At 29.1% G+C, this 20,937-nt stretch overlaps 1 protein-coding gene across 2 annotated transcripts in view; it reads left to right on the top strand.

The window, feature by feature from the left end:
- The window catches only part of LOC140441434 (5-hydroxytryptamine receptor-like), a 2,088,213-nt gene that overhangs the window by 458,672 nt on the left and 1,608,604 nt on the right, over positions 1-20,937 (top strand). The window lies entirely within an intron of this gene.

The following is a 20,937-nucleotide window of genomic DNA, read 5'->3' as shown; positions in this document are numbered from 1 at the left end:
GATTTTTTGTAACACATTGATTAGCAAGTCGTGCGGTATTAAAGGACATATGCCGGAGAGCACAAGTCGTTCCGCTGGTGTAACTAACCTTCTTGCTCTGACAATTTCACCTTGTATTTCTATTTGACCATGATTATTCATAAAATCGTCCACTAAAAGCGGTTATTTGCTTTTAAAACTGGATTTGTTTATTGACAACAATAACAAATAATTGCAATTTGCTGACTTTAATACTAATTTAACTGGATATTAAGTAAAGAGTTTGTACACTTACAGTTTATTTCAATATATCACTAAGATTCACAAATTATAACTTACATTAAACTTTGTTAATGATAAAAATATTCGGAGCCCACGTTGAATACAACATTATAGTTATCGATGCAGCACTTTTTAAAATTGTTAAAGCTGAATGTGATACTGTCCTTATTCTGACTCAAAATCAAAGTTTTTGTCAATTTTTAGAAAAGGCCTTAGTAATTTTCAAAGCATTAGATGCTGTTTTTACAATAATTATACAAAAAATTAATAAAATCAACTTAACAAACCCTCATTTAAAAGATTTTCTATTTTTTTCCGTAAAATTGTATTCTGCAGTTTCTATTATAGCCTAACATGCAACTGTGGGTTATAATTTCAGAATTTCAATTTACTTAGTATTTGAATTATTATAAGTAATTAATAAATTTTATTCATATATCCAAAACATATATATATATATATATATATATATATATATATATATATATATATATATATATTGTTATGATGTTTTGTTTGTTTGAAAGATGAGCAATGAGTATTTTTAATAATATAGGGTTTTTATCGCGGTTCTCAAAGAATTAGTTTGTAAGTACTTTTTTAAATTATCTTTATTATAACTATTATGAAACACACATATATATATATATATATATATATATATATATATATATATATATATATATATATATATATATATATATATATCTAACCTAGTCAATGTAAATTTAAAATAAACTATCTTTAAATTGATATTCTTATAAAACTAATTAAATTCTATAGACAATGTAAAATTTAAACAAACTATCTTCAAAATTGAAACTGTTATGACACTAACTAAATTATATTAACAAAATTTTGTACCTTTCTTTCAGTGAATGCCTAAATGAACTATTTTCCACTATATAGATTCTAATCACCACTGAATGTCTTCGTACTTCGGTTATCCTTGTTTTTTGTGAAATTACTTTTTCCAATTATCAGCTTCTACCAATTTAGGATATATTTTTCTTCACCAGCATTTATAAACCACCAAGCAAACCAGCAAACAGGATTTATATTTATTCTTCTTTTTAATATACCAATATCCAATTATTATAAGTTGATTTATACTAATCTCCAATCATAATATAATTTTAATTTCTTCCAATATCCAACCAATATTCTTCTAACATACTTTTTTAATTATATTAAACAATTGGACGATTTGTAACTGATTCACTGACTCCAACTAACTTTCATATTTCTTACTAAACTGCTTAACTAAAAACTTTCTGACTGACTGACTTACTAAAACTGCTTGAAAATTCTGAACAATTGACTTCACTAACTAAATGAGTCTATCTTCTACTAACTTTCATAATAAACTGGCCATCTTGAATCCAAATCACGGGTATTTATATCTTTTTGGATGCTCTAGAATCATCTGGTAAGAGATCATGTTCGATTTAGTTCTATTTCTTCTATATGGATGTTCTCGAAAAAAATATATGTTCGTTCTACAGACATAACCATTATTTCGAGAATGTTCGACCGTAAACAATGGTCAAATTCTGCATTCTGGAGAATTCGTTAATGTTCTATTGATAATTTTGTTTACATTTAGGCTTTTCAGATCAGAATAAACATTTAAATCATTAAATATATATAAATTAAACATTTTAAACTAACATTATTATTATAACCCCACTTTATATTCCTAAAAATTCTTAATTTCTGTCAGTCACTTACTGTATAGTTGGTTGCCTATGCACATGGCTCACTTAAATATATTTACAACATTAAAATACAACTTTTTACAATTATTATATGCTAATTTCTTAAAAATGCCCTCACATAAATATATTTTTATAAAATTCTCTAGTATATAACTTATTTAAAATAATCAAATACTTTTTTATATCTAATATTATGTAGTATATAACTTATAAATTAATTTTTTAAACAATATCATTTCAATATATATATATATATATATATATATATATATATATATATATATATATATATATATATATATATATATATATATATATATATATATATATATAATAACGGATTTTTTACGGCTGTCGCCGCTTCTCCGCCCCCAATTTCCATCTTTTTCTGTCATATGCAGTTGCCTCTTCTAAGTCTCTTGCCGCCATTGCTTCATCAATATCGTTGCGCCAACTTCTCCGTGGTCGTCCTCTCTTTCTTCTTTCAGGAGGAATCCATTCCAGTACTCTACTAGGCCATCTGTACTCTGGCATTCTTTTAACATGTCCGAACCAGATTAATTGTTTTCTTTCTATGTCATCATCGATATTTCTCTCCATTTTCATTTCGTTTCTTATTTGTTCGTTTCTAACTCTCTCCAGTTTCGATCTACCGCAGCTTCGTGTCAGATAATCCATTTCTGTCGTCATAAGTTTGTTTCTATTAGCTTTGGTGACGTCCCATACTTCCGAACCGTAAAGTGTAATACTTTGGACTATACTACCGTAAATGAGTTTTTTGGTTTCTCGTCGAATTGTTTTTTACCAGAGAAGAGAGTTTAAGGCACGGGTCGCTGCTCTGCCCTTGTTTATTCTTTCCCTGATTTCATCTGCGCTATTTCCCTTCTTGTTGAAAATTGTTTTGTTGAAAATGACCCCCAAATATTTGCAGGATTGCACGCCTTTGATTTTGTCGTCCTCCAAGACTAGGTCACATATTTCATCTGTTCCCACTGAGAGATATTTACATTTTGTCATATTCATGTTTAGACCTGCCACCTCATATTCTTCTTGCAGTTTTCTTACCATATAGCTAAGATCGTAGCTGTCTTCGGCAATTACTACCTGGTCAACCGCAAAGAAAAGTGTATATAGCTTGTTTTCTTCCACCGTTATTCCCATGTTTCTACATTTTTTTACCCATTTCACTAAGGATCTGTCCAAATAGATTTTAAATAAGGTGGGTGACAGACAGCAGCCTTGTCTTAGTCCTTTTGTTGTTTGAAAAGGAGAGGTGATTTCTTGTCCCATTTTAATTCTTGCAAAGTTTTGTTCGTAAAATTTTTTTTGAGTGGCGTTAATAAGAATTGGGTTTATTTTCAAGTTACCCATTTCTATCCATAGTTGGGAGATCGGTACACTGTCATATGCTTTTTCCAAATCTATTAAAGCTATATGAGTTTCTCTATTTCTCTGCACTCGTTTTTCCATTGCAATTTTTAATGTGAAGATATTATCGATAGTGGAATATTATCCATAGTGGAGCGTCCGGCCCTAAATCCCGCTTGTTCTTCGGGTTGTTTGTCTTTAATATTATTTTCTATCAGGTTTCGTAGTACTTTTGAGTATAGTCGGCCTATAGTAGCAATCACTGCGATCCCTCTATAGTTTTTAGGATAAATCTTTGTGCCTTTCTTGTGTATTGGAGAGATATACGATTGTCTCCATTCTTCTGGAAAATCCAAAACATTCTTCTTCATAATCATATGTTATGTGATTCTGGAAAGGCTGAACTGTCATTTTCTATTCACTCTCCTATTTCAACCTCACAGTACTAAAACTTGGGTAAGAGCTTTATTTGCTTGACGAGTTCAATAAGTGGATATGTTAAAACATAGGATGAAAAAGGGATTTTGCAATTTGTATTTGAAACGAGCAAAAGTAGTCTATTTGACAAATTTTAGGTTATAAAAAAGTTTAAATAGCAGTACAGTATTAAATTTATTTATTAAATTTATTAAATATATATTTGGATGTTAAACCTTTAAAACTCAATCCATAAGTGAAAGTTCCTCTGAAACTTTTAAAAAATATTTATAAATCAATTAAAATTTAAATTTTGAGATATTTTAAATGTAATGTTAACTTGTCGAACATTTTTCCATTCAAGGAAATTAAACGGAGAAATGTTTGTTCAGCGAACGAGCATTTCGCTGATCACAGCGAAATTGTCACAGCTTTTTAGTTTTACTTAGTTCCGTTTACAATTTTTTCATTTATAAAATTTATTTATTAATTTACGTTGATTGCCTGTTGTAATTGCCAAGTCAAAATCTTGATTAAAATCTTAATTGAATTTCATCGTATAAACTTCTTTTTAAAATAGGTTTATTTTCATAATCTTAAAAGGACCTGCAAATCTAATAAAAATCAAGATAAATAACTTCCACTTTTCAGTTTCTTTCAAAACGTAAATCACATAACAGCTTCCAACAAAATCTTCTATCCTCGAAAACACTCAACTCGAGTGCAAATTACACAATGTTGGTTTTTATTTAAGTAACAGACTAAACATATTCGCATAGGGATTTCGTATAAAGCAACGCTTGACCTTTTTAGGGTCTGAATTTGAAAACATCAGTTTATTTTGGGTTTTTCTGTAAAGTGTGCATCTTTTTCTTTATCCTTTCGTTATGCTTAACTGTAACGACGCAAAATAAAAGAACTGCATTTAGGTCCTATTTCAGTTCATAGATTTGCAAGCAAAATAATCGTCAGAAAACAGGTTTAGTAAAAACGTTTACTGGACAATAAATTTCGAGCACTACAATATTGCAAAAAATATATTACATAATAATATTTACACATTGCCATAATTAAAAAAAAAAAGATTTTCTTTCTCCATTCCCTTGGCATAGCCAATTAATTAGACTAATTTGTAACTTATATTAAGATCTTGTATCTGCGATCAGAGTTCGAACTAGTAGCCAATATAAACTAAAAAATGTAATGACTTTTTTTCCATTTTTCTTTTTACTATTGTTTTTTTCTTTTTTCTATTCTTATTAATTTTTTTTTGTTTTGTTTTTTATGAAACACTTTTTTCATGATAGAGTTATTTTTTTTTTTAATTTTTTTTAATTCTTTTTATGTTTATTTTTTAGTTTAGTGTAACTTGATATTTTTTGTCTTATTTTTATTTAGTTATCCACTTTTGTCTTATTTGCTTGGTTTTATATATACAGGGTGGTCCTTAAGTAATTGTACAAACGAAAACCGTAAATTCTACTCTTTAAAATATTACTATTTAAGCCAAATTGCTTTAATAAAATGTTGATATTAAGAAAGATACAGGGTGTTAAAGTGAAAATTTAAAATTCTATTTTTCGCTATAACTTTCATGTTTGTAAAGATTTATGCATAAAAATTTAAAGCTTGGTACTTTTAAATATGAGAAATTATAATTTGATGCACACTTTAATGTAGCTGATAGAGGGCGCCACATATGCCACATATGTGGCATAAATTTGCACTTAACTTTTTTGCTATTTGAGTTACCTGTATTTTTGATAAAAAATATTAAAGATACACTATTTTAACAAAAAAAAGGTATACTTCTTAATAACTTCAAAACTGAACAGTTTTCGTAATAATCGCATTTTACAAATCAGCTGCACAATTCTGATTTAAGGCAATTACTCCAAGCAACGAAGGAAAAATAGACAAAAACATTAATAAATCTAAATTTTGGTATAAAATACCTTTAACTAAACTCAATAGTTAACGAAATATTAAATAAAATAAATATATCAGCAGGATAATTAATAATAGGATTTGACAAAAACAGAATAATAGGGATTTTACATCAAACATTTTACGTTTTATGTTAAATTAAAGTCATAATCAAAACATTATGTTTACAAACCAAATTAAGAAATAGTTAAACTAAATAACATAACTTTTTGTCAACGTAAGTGTTCGATATCTCCACCATTTTCTTTAATTCATTTGTCAATATATTACATAAAGGATCGTCTCATGTTAAATAGCATCATTGGTTCTAAAGAAACTGCTGCAGTATTTATTTCTTCCCATAGTTGGTTGCGAATGTTTATGGAATTCTTATAGACACGTTGTTTTAATACGCCCCATACACCAAAATCAAGCGGATTAAATTCTGGGCTACGTGGTGGCTATAATGTATAATGGATGAATATATTCTTTTGGATACAGTCATATCCAAACCTTATGGTATATTATGGAACTACATCTTATTTGTCGCAGAGGTTAAACTGTGATGTGTTTGATTCATTGGTTACTTACATAAACACAGAATAACCTATAGATATCATTACTTATTTATATGATTACGTTACAGCTTACGAGTAAATATAATTACATCTCGAACAAATGCTCTATTATGATTAACTAACGAACTAATATTATGCTGAACTAAATTACCTGTGTGTTTACTATATTTATAACAATATCGGTTATTAGGCCAACGATGATGTTTTTGTAAAAATGCTGAGTCTTTAAGGTTAGATTGGTAGCAAAAGTATTATGAAACAAGACACATATGTGTTATTCAATACCTGGGCTTTAGTTTCTAATTGTCCTAATAAAAATGGTTAAATAATTTACGTAATGAATGATTTGGGATTTTTATAAATTAAATAATTATATATTATAATTATAAATAATTATATCAATATCTCACGACATTGCAAAGGAATATGACTGCCACGATAAATCCAACGTTCAGAACAGTTTAAGTATGTTCTCACTGCCTTCTCTCTAGAATGTGGTGGTGTACCATCTTTTATAAACCACATATTTTGGGTTTTCAGCATTTTACAATAGGGAAAAAGTAATACAACTCCAGTAGGTATGGAAACTTAAGAAGCGATATAAAAGGGAAATTCTAAATATGATGACGGCCAGCGTCTGAATACGGACACGCACCTAAAGAAGAAGATGAAGAATATTTTCATAAGACATTTAGCAGCCATAACAAAAATTTTGTAATGTTACATTATCATCTTTGAGTTATTGTTATAAGAATAAACTATGAATTATGCTTATCTACAGGAATTCAGTGCTTCACCGCACAAATATTACAACTAAGAATTATTATGCAGCTGACTTATAAAATGCGAATATCTCGAAAACGGTTAAATTTTGAGGTTATCAACAAGTATACCTTTTCCTTGTAAAAATAATGTATCTTTAATATTTTTTAACACAAATAGAACTAACTTTAAGAGCAAAAAAGTTAAGCGCAAATCTATGCCACACATGTGTCATATGTGGCGCCTTCTATAAGTTACATTAAAGTGTTTATAAAATTATAATTTATCCTACTTTAAAGCATCCAATTATAAATTTTTGTCCAAAAATATTTACAAACGTAAAAGTTATAGCGAAAAATAGAATTTTAAATTTCTACTTTAACACCCTGTATCTTTCTTAATATCATTATTTTATTAAAGCAAGTTGGCTTAAATCGTAATATTTTAAAGTGTCAAATTTACGGTTTTCGTTTGTACAATTACTTAAGGACCACCCTGTATATATATATATATATATATAATATATATATATATATATATATATATATATATATATATAATATATAATATATATATATATATATATATATATATATATAAATATATATATATATAATATATATATATATATATATATATATATATATATATATATATAATATATATATATATATATATATATATATATATAAACTAAGGAACACTCGAAGAGTAGTGGGTTTTTCGGTTAAAGTGGAGAAATTAAAGACAAAGAAGGTGGCTACTTCATCTATTTATTGAAGACGTTTCGCTCTCTACTCAGAAAGCATCATCAGTTCATCTAAAAACAACAATATGAAAAACCAAACATCCATAGAAAAGTTATAACATGTGCGTTACCTTAAAAAGACATGTAGCACATATAAGGTAACACACATGTTATAACTTTTCTATGGATGTTTGGTTTTTCATACTGTTCTTTTTAGATGAATGTATATATATATATATATATATATATATATATATATATATATATATATATATATATATGTATATATATATATATATATAGATCTAGCGGTTAATGAGAGCTCCGTACTAAAACGATATTATACTAACTCCAGGCGAATATACACCGTGTATATTATTATCTGGGTAGCGCTTTATGTGGACTCCGACCAACACGTCGGATTAAGTGGACTCTGTAATAGGTTAAAACACTTTTGGGATCCGTATACATTTCTTTGCGTACCCAACTAAACTCCTCCGATGTTGCCAATAATTTGATTAGTCGTAGATTTTTAAATTTTACAGCAGGTACGTTTTGGAACTTCAACTTTATTTAAATATCAATCAATTTAGTCATCGAGAAATTTCACAAATACGTACTTGGTTAATGTAGTTAAATATTTTAATAATTATAATTTATATTACTTGCTTTAATTATAGATAAACTGAAATTAGTGTCTATTATAAACTTTGAATAGGCAAGTGTCCATTTTTATGTACTAGAATTTTTTTTAATACATTGGCACTGAAATATTTATTATATTATAAATGTACTTTCCGATGTTTCGATTGCTATAGTGTATGGCTTACAATATTTGTTTCATCAAGCAGTAAAATTTAAATTATAATAATTTATAAATCAATCTTAAAATTATAATTTTTTACTGTCTAATTTAAATATTTCGATTTTTTAATGTAGGGAATTCAATATACTACTATACTTTAGATACACATAAACACATAGATATAATATTTCGGTGTCTTAAGGCGGGTACACATTTGCGAGCAGAACTGTTCGCGAACCGTTTGTGAACGCTATATTCGTTAATGTGTACGGCAGAAAAAACCGCTTGCGTACTGTTTCATCGTGACTCGTCGCGAACCAAATTGTTGCGGTTTATTTCACGACTTCAAAGGAAGCTCGGCTTTCAGTTTGGACGGCGCTTACTAGACGCAGCGAACATTTTTATTGTGTCATCAAATCGACATTGTGTGAATGACGTGTTCCTTCCTAGAGAGACGTGAGAAAACATTAAACTGATTATTGTCATGGACGTATAAATAAAGATAAAATCTTTATTTATACGTCGATGATTAGTGTACATAATTTTATTTTTGTTAAACAAGCAAAAACAGGAACATAAATCAGTACCCAAATTATAAATAAAATGAATCATTTCACACATGTGTGTTCGTTGTTGGTTTGTCGCTTTCCATGGATCGAGATAAGTATGCGATTAGTACGATGTAGAATATTTTTCAAGGATCTGTACGCGTACTGTACGTATACCGTTCGGCTCGCATATGTGTACCCACCTTAAAGGTATAATTTTAGCCAACATATCTATTACAATTACATATAATATGTTCGGCCTTATCGTTTTAAATACTTTGTCGCTTGTGCAAGCTATCATTGTTTTCAATGTTAAATCATTGTTTTTTGTATCTTGCGTTGTCAGGCATATAATTTTTAATTTAGAAGTACATGTATGTATAATATTCTTTTTTTTTTCTGTCACTTGGTTTAAATATAGTACACTTACATTCTTCTTGCTTATTTATTTTTATTCGTAATACTTATAAAGTATGTAATAACGTACCCGTTGTTGCAAAAATCAACAACGGGTACGAAAGATATCAGGTATTAGGGGTAGTATTTGTAAATCGAAATGCCGCTTACGACATATTAAATTAGAGAAAATTTCTCCAAAAATTCTATGACGTCCCCTTAGATAAAAACATCACTTGTTTTATTCACAATCTAGATTGAATTGCTCCCTTCTGTTGATTCGCTTGTATTTGTTTTTCATTTTGTTGATTTTAAGTAAAACATTTTTCGTGTTCTCTTCACTTTGTTGAAGATGTCGCAGACGGGAGAGAGTTTCTTATGAGATCAATATCATTACCATATGCTAGAAGTGCTTGGTACTTTGGGCCATTAATGGATTGCATTTTAAATAGGCGATTTTTATTTTAGTAAGCTGTTCTTTAATTTTTTGAATATTTGAATTGAGAATCTGTATATTATTCGACTGTTTTATAACAGTGTTTCTTGTGTTATAGAATATAGTGCTGTTTATATAGTGCTGTTTAATAATAATAAAGTTCAAGCAACAATTCATATATGCAATAACTTGGTACTGATATCTCTGCTCCCCCATACCAGGTAGCAGTCCCGAAAACATTAAAACTGCTACACTCATGCTTCCTATTATCCAACGATTAGCCAGTCCAGGACTATACCCTTATTATGGTACTAATATTGCTGCTGTCCCTTATAAGTGAATAAAATATGCAAGGAAGGTTTTGGCAATTTAATAGGATTTTGTATGTTAGAATATTATTACTCCGAGAAAGTGAAAAATATCTATTTGTTATACGGATTTAATCTATAGATGAAATATTAGAATGCTATTAGCAGCACATAATATGGCAGATAATATGCTGGAATTAGCAGTAGCATGTACTAATAGTCGCCATACCTAGTCCACTGTTAGTACATGCTTTTAGAAAAGAGAAAGCCAACTTATCCAATTTAAAAGCAGACAAAATCAATTTGAAATATGGATCGTAAGCCAATCCCTTATGTAAAGACTCTAAAGTAATAATTAGTGAAACTGTAAGCCAACAGCATAAGGTACTGGTACTAGATATACAAGTAAAATATGAAATAAAACCAAAATATCGAGGAGAGTCACAAAAACAATTAATTGACGTTAATAAGCGACAAAGTAGTTCAATTTAGAACAGAAATAAAAAAAGAATGTGTTGGAATATGGAAAAAGGTCATAATGAAATTTGGAGAAATGTGTCAAAAATTATTAAAGAGGGTGTAACTAAAATACTTGAAAAAATCTCAGAAAATTGACTTAAAAATTGGTAAATATAGATAGTCAGACGATGTTTAAGACAATATAAAAGACAAGAGAAGATTATATAAGGAGGGACAAGAAAAAATATCAGAATAAGATTATTAAAAGTATCAAATAGATAAAGAGGAAGCAAATGTGCGGTAGCACAATCTAAGGTAGCAGCGCATGAAAAGCTGTACAATGAACTGAGTACTAATAAAAAAACATACAAAATTGTTAAAAGTGGAGCAAAGAAAACCAAAGATTTTAATCAGATTAAATGTATACGAGATAAATACATTAAACTATTTATGCAAGGAAAGGATCTAAAAAATAGCTACAAGGAGTTCTTTAACGACCAATTAAACTAAGAGTTTGAGAAAGCATCTATAGAGGCAACAGAGACAGTAATAGCAATGGTGCCGAAAATGACGACCGCGGAAGTAATTCAAGAGCTACATAAGATAAAAAAAGAAAAGGCATAGGTCCTGATGGCATCCCTGGATATATATGATCAGCATTAGGAAAATCAGGAACAAGTTGGCTAACAGGACTATTTAATAGAATTTTGAAAGTAAGGCGAATACCGGATAAATGGAGAAGTAGCATTTTAGTACCTGTATACAAAAACAAAGTAGATGTTAAACTCTGTACAAACTATAGAGCCCTAAAACTACTCTGTCACACCATGAAACTGTGGGAGAGAATAATTGATAGTATGATAGAGGAAGAAACAGAAATATTAGGAAATCAGTTTAAATTCATGCAAGGCATATCAACAACGGATGCAATTTTTATCATAAGGCAAGTAATGGAAAACTAATGTTAGAACAAGTGAGGGTAAGACTGATAAATTTCATTTGAGAATAGTATTGCATCAGGGGTCAGTGCTAATCCCTTATCTCTTCTAATTAGTGTTGGAAAAATTAACGAAAACATGTTAAGGAGATATCCCTTGGTGCCTTATGTATGCTAACGATGTGGTGTTAGTAAGAGATAAGGAGAGATAATTGAATTAATGATTGAGACAATGGAGATGGGCGCTTGAGCAAAAAGGTCTAAAAATAATGTAAACAAAAACAGAGTATCTAAAGTGTGCATTTAAAAATCAACATTAGATATTGATATTGGATACCCTATACTGTTTAATCAACGGAAATACTAAGATCACACGGGGAGAATAATATGGGTTATTTCTGGTTTCGTCAAAATTTACGCTGAAATTACTAACAAGAGAGTGCTCTCACTTCCACATGTTGAAATTGATATATAGTACCAACAGATGCTAGTCATATACCATCAGCACTAATAAAATGGAAACTATCAAATTAATGTCAATTTCATTTAATCAAACGTACTAACCTTAAAAATGATCATTTAAGATAACACACCTCAAAAATATTGACAATAAATTAAAAATAGCTTAAGCGTTATAAAAGTAACAGAGCAGCAAAGCTCACAGCATGAGAATAGTGCCTCGTACTTTTATAAAGAAATTTGTTGACAGACAAATATTTATTTTTTTATATACTAGGTTCTAAGAAAAGTGTACTCAAAACGAATAAATATTATCTAACAAGTGTTTTATTCCAGTTTCATATGAAAGCACCAGATCTTAGATATTATAAATTTCGTCATAGGTGCAAATTATAAATGAAAACCAAATGATAGAGCATATAGTGAAATATAAATATCTTAGCCCTCTATTGCCCGACTTTTTTGTAAACTTGTTTTTTTATAAAATGTTTTAATTTGTATATGTGCTCAAATATCCATTTACAACAACTAGTAATTTTTTTAGATTTTTTAAATTTCGTTTGGGGAGAGTTTTGGGAGTGTTTAGCAAAAACTAACGAATTAAGTTATATACTTATTTATTATGTCATTCAAAAAAACAAATATTTGTAGTTAGTTGTAAAACATAAAGCAACTTTATATTTATCGCACATTACTTTAGAAGTATTACAGCATCCTGGTTTTATGCATCTTTCCTTTTTTTCAGAAATTACTGGCCAGTGGAAGGTTTGGTCAAGCCTAACTTCCTTTGGTAGTACAATAGCAGTAGATCCTCTCCTCTGTTTTTTTACAATTTCGTTCTCAATTTCACTGAGCCTGGGACGTCCTTTGTTTTTGATCTGATCATTGCTTGCTAACAGTACGCTACATAAGTGGGACTTATGTAGCGTACTGGTTTTTCTTTTTAATTTCAAAGTAATCGCAATCACGACGATGCAACAACTAGCTGTTAACAACAGCTAAATCCAGAAGGTGAAAAAATATTTTTAGATACCACTTTTTAGATCTTATGTCTGTTCGGTAAAGAGCAATTAGTGAATCCATAAGATCGACACCTCCAATAAATTTATTATAAAATTGTACTGAATTTGGACAGCATACAATAATTCTTGATTTTTGTTTCTTATCCCACCTCTTGACTAACGAAGTAGGCTTAGAACCAACAAATGTACTAAGCAAATGAACCGGTTTATTATCGTACCACTTTAACGCTGTTTGTCTTATGCCATCTACTGTAGCGTGCTTTTCTTCTACAGTACCTCTGCCCTGTTTCTTCATATTCTTGTCATCAGAAAAATGACAATAAGGCAATCTGTTTGAAAGAACAGTTCCCAAACATTGCAGTCCACGTTTTTCCATTTCAATCTGCAACTGAATGCCATTGAACCAGTTGTCAAAATATACTTTATAGTATTTGTTTGGTTTGATTATCTCACACAATCTTATTACTACATTACCGCTGGTGTCTACATTAGGTAAATGAAGGGGATCTTTAACAGTTCCTGTATATAATTCCCAGTTATAAACAATACCATTGCTATCACACAAAACAAATGCCTTGTATCCCCATTTTTTTGGTTTGTTCTTCATATATTGTTTTAAAGAATGTGCCTCTTTGAATGGTATCATTTGTTCATCAATACACAATTTTTCACTCATTGGAATACTTTGAAAATTTTAAAATAGACCGTTGATGAATGGTCTATTTTTGTATAACTTATCATTATTGTTGACCATATTTTCGTTATTATTGAAATGCGTTTTAGTTTTTATTTCTTCCCAGCGATTCCTAGATATAGTATCGACTATTTGAGCAATACGTGTTTCCTTCTGCCAAAATGATCTTGTCCTTGGCAAGCCATATATTGACATCAGTAGAACAGATCCAATAAATTGGTTTAATTCTGCTAGTGCCATATTCAATGGTTTATTTATATTCTTTTGCAGTGCATACAAATTACTTTGTTCTACTATGTTTTCCAGCATATTGATAGATATCATCTTTTTAAAATAATGTATAGGGAATTCCGGTTCTAATAATTTGCATGTTGGTAAATTACCTTTCCATTCTGGAATTGGAAATACTGTTCGAGAACCACTCTTCCACTGAATGTTTTTTACGATCATTTTTGACCTTTTAAGCACATTTTGTTCAGTGTGTTTTTCAGTTTTATCGGTATCGCCCTCATCTTCATCTTAGTCTAAATCTAAATTGGTATCCTGGTCTAAATTTGCTTCGTACAAATCGTCTTCATTTTCCATTTTATTTGATTCTGGATCGATTAATATCTGGGTACCTGGAAAATTTATTATTACTTTCTTATTATCACTATCAAAGTCAGAGTCTTTGGATTCCTCGGATATTTACTGCTTTTCCCGTAGAACATTTTTGTATCCATCTTAAAGAAATAATTTAAAATAATATGGTAAAGTGTGGATTCAAAGCAACATACCTGTTTTTTATCACAGTACTGAAACAACACAATAAAATAAACAAATGTCAACAATAATCAATATCTAAATGCTGATATAATGCCTCTGTATGTATTTTTATATAAATTGTACACAATTTATAACAATAAATCTATCTTATCAAACTAATAAGGCAGTCATGTCCATTTGACATACTGTTAAACATTTCCATATAGGTTTCGTCATGGGTTCATAGAGTGTATTAAAATGTATAACCAAATATTGCCTAAAATTAACAGAGGGCATACTAGAGTCGGAAATTGTTTTAAAAAAGTTTTCTGCATCAAAAACTCCTTTGTTACCTTGAGTACACACGGGGCTATAGAGGGTTAAAATAGCTGTATCGAGCGAGGATAAGGTTATTGATGAGGAAAAAAAGACCTATCGCTAAGGAAGTGAGAAAGTAATAGGCAAACGCAAAGAGCACTTTAATTACATTAAATGAAATATGCATTGCAATCTATCATGACACACATATCTTGATACACATAAAACAAGACAATTAATAAACACGTTAAGAGAATCTTAAGAAATAATAACCAAAATTTAATTTTTAATACACAAAAGAAATAATGATATACAGAAGATACACAAATTAAAAAAACGTTATCCCCTTATTGTACGCAAGAGAGATACCTCTAGGAAAAATCAAAACGATCGAAAATATATACCAAAACAACACAATAAAAGTAAAAGTAGAAGAAGAACTAACCGACCCTATTGAAGGTGACAATGGAATAAGACAGGAATATTACCTGAGTCCTCTATTATTCAACCTGATTATGGATGAAATAATAAAAAATAAGAACTAAAAAAGGATACCAAATGGAAGAAAAACAAATTAAAATAATCTGCTGTGCAGACGACGCAATACTACTTTTTTAAAGTGAAAATGATTTACAACGTATGCTGTACCAATTTCATATAACCGCCAGAAAATTTAATATGTTAATTTGCCCAAAAGAGACAAAATGCATGGTTACAACAGCAAATTTACTAAGATGTTAATTTATGGAGCTGGAAGGTCATATAATAGAACAAGTGTTAGAGCTTAAATATCTAGGCATCACATTATCTAGCTACGGAAAGCTCGAAACTAAAGTGGAAGACCCAGTGAATAGAGCAAACAGAGCCACAGGCTGCATAAATGAAACATTATGAAGAAATAAAAATATCGAAACACAAACGAAAGGCAGAATTTACAAAACAGTCATCAGACCAATAATGACATAAGTGGCAGAAACAAGATCTGACACAGAGAGGACAAAAAGGATATGAAACAGCAGAGATGAAAACACTTAGAAAAATTGATGGTAAGACACTATGGGACAGAGCTAGAAGTACAGATATACGACGTAGATGCAAGGTGAAGAACATCAAAAACTGGTTAAGAAATAGAAGAGTAGAATAAAACGATCATATAAGCAGAATGACAACAAATAAAACAATAAAGACGGCAAGAGACGGTTAACCCATAGGAAGACGATCAGTAGGACGACCACGAAAACGATGGAAAGGCAACTTACTGGAGGCACATTGAAAAACAGGCAGTTATGTCTATATGAAAAGAAAAAGTAGAAGAAGAAGAAGATACACAGGATAACCATTAAAATAGTTGCAAGAAAGATAAAATAAATCAGTCATATTAATGTAGAATAGCAGAGGACAGAGTATTTGTCATAGCTTTGGACAAGTACCCAATTGAAAAAAGAACATAGGTCGTTCAAAAAGACGGAACTCTAGAAAGAAAATAGCATAGATTTAAAAAAATAAAAGCATAAACATGTCTTTTTCTACTTTTTTAATATTGAAGATACGTAAATAGTACATTGAATTAAAATGTAACCTTTGATATCTGTGATAAACCCATAACCTGAACAGTGGCGCCGATGTATGTAGTTAAGATTGTTTACACTTATTTTACTTGTTTATTTTTTTATTATCTATATATGAGTTGTGACAGATATCACAAACTTATTTATTTTCCACAAAGAGGTTCTTTAGAACCTAAAATTATTACTATACAAATCTGATTCGACATATCTTCAAAAAGTAATACACGGCATGTAAAATTTAAATTTTTAATAAAAAGTAAAAGATTACGCATTACTTATGGGGTTTAAAAAACGAGCCTTTAGGAAGATTGAAGTACTAATAAGACCACCGCAATGGGGCATACCCCGGGTAATGATTAATTAATTAATCGGCTAATTCTTCAGTCACCCCTTTAATATGATTTTGTCAAATTGGTCCTTTTTAGGACCAACTATTCTAATAACATATGTCTTTAACTGTTAAGGGTATATCTAAAAATCAAGAAACTTTACTTTATTTAAACTTATCAGACATATGAGCTAAACACGAATCTGACTAATTTCTAGTACAGGAAACACATATAGGGCCTAACCTAGGGTATTTGGTATATAGCTGATCGCTGAAAACCACATTATAGATATAGACATACTATTTCTATCGGAAAAAAAGCAAAGAATAACTCAAAGTAAGAAAGAACAAAACCAGTCAGCTAACAGAACCTTTTAATGATTTTGAGCTTGGATCCACCATCTACATATTTAATGAAAAATAATACAAATACCGACATTGAGGATCTGAGCACAAAGCTTATTACGAAATCTGGACCAAAAACACTACAATGGCTTATCCAGATGATGAACAACTGTATTCAAATTAGGAGATACCCAAAGTCTAGAGACAAGCCAAAGTTGTTACCTTGCTTAACCTGGCAAAAACTCCAACGACCACAAAAACTATCAGCCGAAATTTTTAGTTTGTCAGCTATTCAAAGTAATGTACATCACAAATACTAAATCAAAGATGGGTACGAAAAATATCGGGTATCAGTGGTGGTATTTTTCAATCTAAATGCCGCTTACGACACCTTAACTTACAGAATATTTTTTCAAAAACTATATGATATCCCCTTGGATAACAAACTCACTTATATTGTCTGCTTATGCCTACACAAGAGAATATTTTTTATATCACTCAATGGTAAGAATAGCAGATGAAGAACGGTCTCGCTTGGGGTAGCATAAAGGCACCTACACTGTATAACATTTACACAAACGAACGATCCATATCGGTAGATACTAGGACTTCTATTATATAGACGATACACCTATTATTGCACAATAAAAATAAACTATGAATCAATTTTCAGCCAAAACCCCTGAAAAGCTCGTGTGTGCTCCTTCAATTTCCCTAACATAGACGCTTTCACAAAACTGAACATCCAATAATGTCATGATTGTTGAACGTAGACTCCCTATAAATTCCTTGAAAATAGTTTGTATCGCACGGGGTCAGTCACAGATTATTGTTTAAAACTAAAAGGTAAATTGAGGACCAGAAATAATATTGTTCGCAAGCTTGTCAGCTAAAAATGAGGTGCACATCCTTCCACCCTTAAAACATAGACGCTTGCACTATATGCATCTGCCGCCGAATATACCTTGTTAGACAAATTAACCATTCTTTGTTTTTGTGCACACTACTACCAATTTTAACACAAAAATATCTATTGTAGCTCTTAACCATATTTATTTTGAGATAACCGTTCATCGAGATATCATATGTAGTACACAAATAAGACCAGAACTAAAATAATAAAAAAGCTTTATAAAAGATATCGCAGAAGATTGGATGAAATAAAATTAGTTTTTATTAATCGGATGCTTACATAAGACGTACAAAGACATACTCACGTAAACACAATATATTACGAAATTTCTGTAATTAAAAAAAACATCGAGTTCGGCATTGAACTAATAAAATTATATTAAATAAAAGAACAACATTTTTAAAAATGCAGAAAAAATAAAATTTCCTATGCAAGCGAATATTCCATTAAATAATAAGCCCAAATCCTTTTGTATCTATATACCTGTTTTTAAAGAACCAGTTACCTTTTATTACGTAGTTATACCAGGTAATAAGATATTCTCTGTTACTCAGTGTAATGCGTATTAGATTACACTGTCTACGAACAGTAGATAAAAATAAGGAGCCCATATGAACCGTTCACGGTATATGCTGAAAATATACGGTATAATCGCACAGTTGCCAAACTCTCAGAGCTTACTTAAACCGATAAACGTATGGTTCAAATATACATTGAAGAAGATCTGTACGACCCCTATAATATATACACGTGAACTAAACGATATACATTTGTGATACAGGGGTATTTACGGGCTCCAAAAAATTTTTGTAAATTATTAAACTCTACATGTTGATGAATCGACAGAACCAATATTATGGAATGGTCAAGTGAGCTCCGTATATCGGTATCCACTTGACCACGGAGCTTAATTGAACCTGAATTTTAACATGGGCGGAGTCCACTTTATGCCGTAGATATATATATATATATATATATATATATATATATATATATATATATATATATATATATATATATATATATATATATATATATGTATATATATATATATATGTATATATATATATATATATATATATATATATATATATATATATATATATATATGTATATATATATATATATATATATATATATTTATTTATATATATATATATATATATATATATATATATTTTTTTTTTATATATATATATATATATATATATATATATATAAAGTAGTTAGGTATTATTGACTGACACGTTATGTAAAATAAAGTTTTATCTTGAGGTTGCAGTCGTTAATACGGCAGGAAAGTGAAACTCTTTGTTCTTTATCAAGCTTTCGCAAAATTTATTTGCTTCTTCAGGATATGCTAAAATATGGTATCAGTAAATACAATGAAATTAGAATTAAATTGCATTGTATAAAACTAGTATAAAAACTTACAACATGAGGTTAATCCATTAAATTTTCAAATTTACAAAACATTAAAACTTAACTTATTAAAATTGTATAGTTATATAAGTACAATATTTTAATTTTATTTAATTTTGTAAAAATTCATTATGACATTAATTATGTTGATGTTTGATTTATGTCAGAAAGACACGTAACATTTGTACGTAACCATAATAACAATCAAAACTAGTTATCAACAACAAAAAATATAATAAACAGAAACGAGTGTCTTTCTGACATAAATCAAACATCAACATAATCAATGTCATAATGAATTTTTACAAAATTAAATAAAATTAAAATATTGTACTTATACAACTATATAATTTTAATAAGTTAAGTTTTAATGTTTTGTAAATTTGAAAATTTAATGGATTAACCTTATGTTGTAAGTTTTTATACTAGTTTTATACAATGCTATTTAATTCTAATTTTATTGTATTTACTGATACCATATTTTAGCATATCCTGAAGAAGCAAATAAATTTTGCGAAAGCTTGATAAAGAACAAAGAGTTTCAATTTCCTGCCCTATTAATGACTGCAACCTCAAGATAAAACTTTATTATATATATATATATATATATATATATATATATATATATATATATATATATATATATATATATATATATAAAGTAGTTAGGTATTATTGACTGACACGTTATGTAAAATAAAGTTTTATTTTGGGGTTGCAGTCATTAATAGGGCAGGAAAGTAAACTAAGCAATATCTATAATTACATTATGTCTTACGAAAATTAATACTATAATTTTCTAATATTAGATTTTCTGACTATAAATAATATAATTTCAAAAAATTTAAATATTCATATTTGGCGCCACTTTGTACGTAACCATAATAACAATCAAGAGCTAGTTATCAACAACAAAAAATATAATAAACAGAAACGAGTGTCTTTCTGACATAAATCAAACATCAACATAATCAATGTCATAATGAATTTGTACAAAATTAAATAAAATTAAAATATTGTACTTACATAACTAGATAATTATAATAAGTTAAGTTTTAATGTTGTGTAAATTTTGAAAATTTAATGGATTAACCTCATGTTGTAAGTTTTTATACTAGTTTTATACAATGCTATTTAATTTTAACACAGTTTATTAGGGCTGCAGTCAAGAGGTGGGATGTTATAGAAACACTCTTTTGACTTTTGTTCGAGCTTTCGGAATTCTTTTATTTCTTCTTCAAGACACTGTGATAAGAAGAAAGTGTAAATATTTACAACATATCTTAAATTGTCATTACAACTTACTAGTCGTTGAGATTATTTTTGTAAAGCTACGACACTCAACATTAAAAACACACATATAAAATATAACATTTAAAATAATGGACAATATACATTTTAAAATTTAGTTGGAAAGTTATTCGAAAACGATCAAGTATACCCTAAACATACAAGAG

This window comes from Diabrotica undecimpunctata, chromosome 5 (assembly GCF_040954645.1).
Source record: "Diabrotica undecimpunctata isolate CICGRU chromosome 5, icDiaUnde3, whole genome shotgun sequence".
Lineage (NCBI taxonomy): Eukaryota > Metazoa > Arthropoda > Insecta > Coleoptera > Chrysomelidae > Diabrotica > Diabrotica undecimpunctata.
The sequence above is the reverse complement of the archived record's forward strand: the minus strand, read 5'-3'. Positions and strand labels throughout refer to the sequence as shown.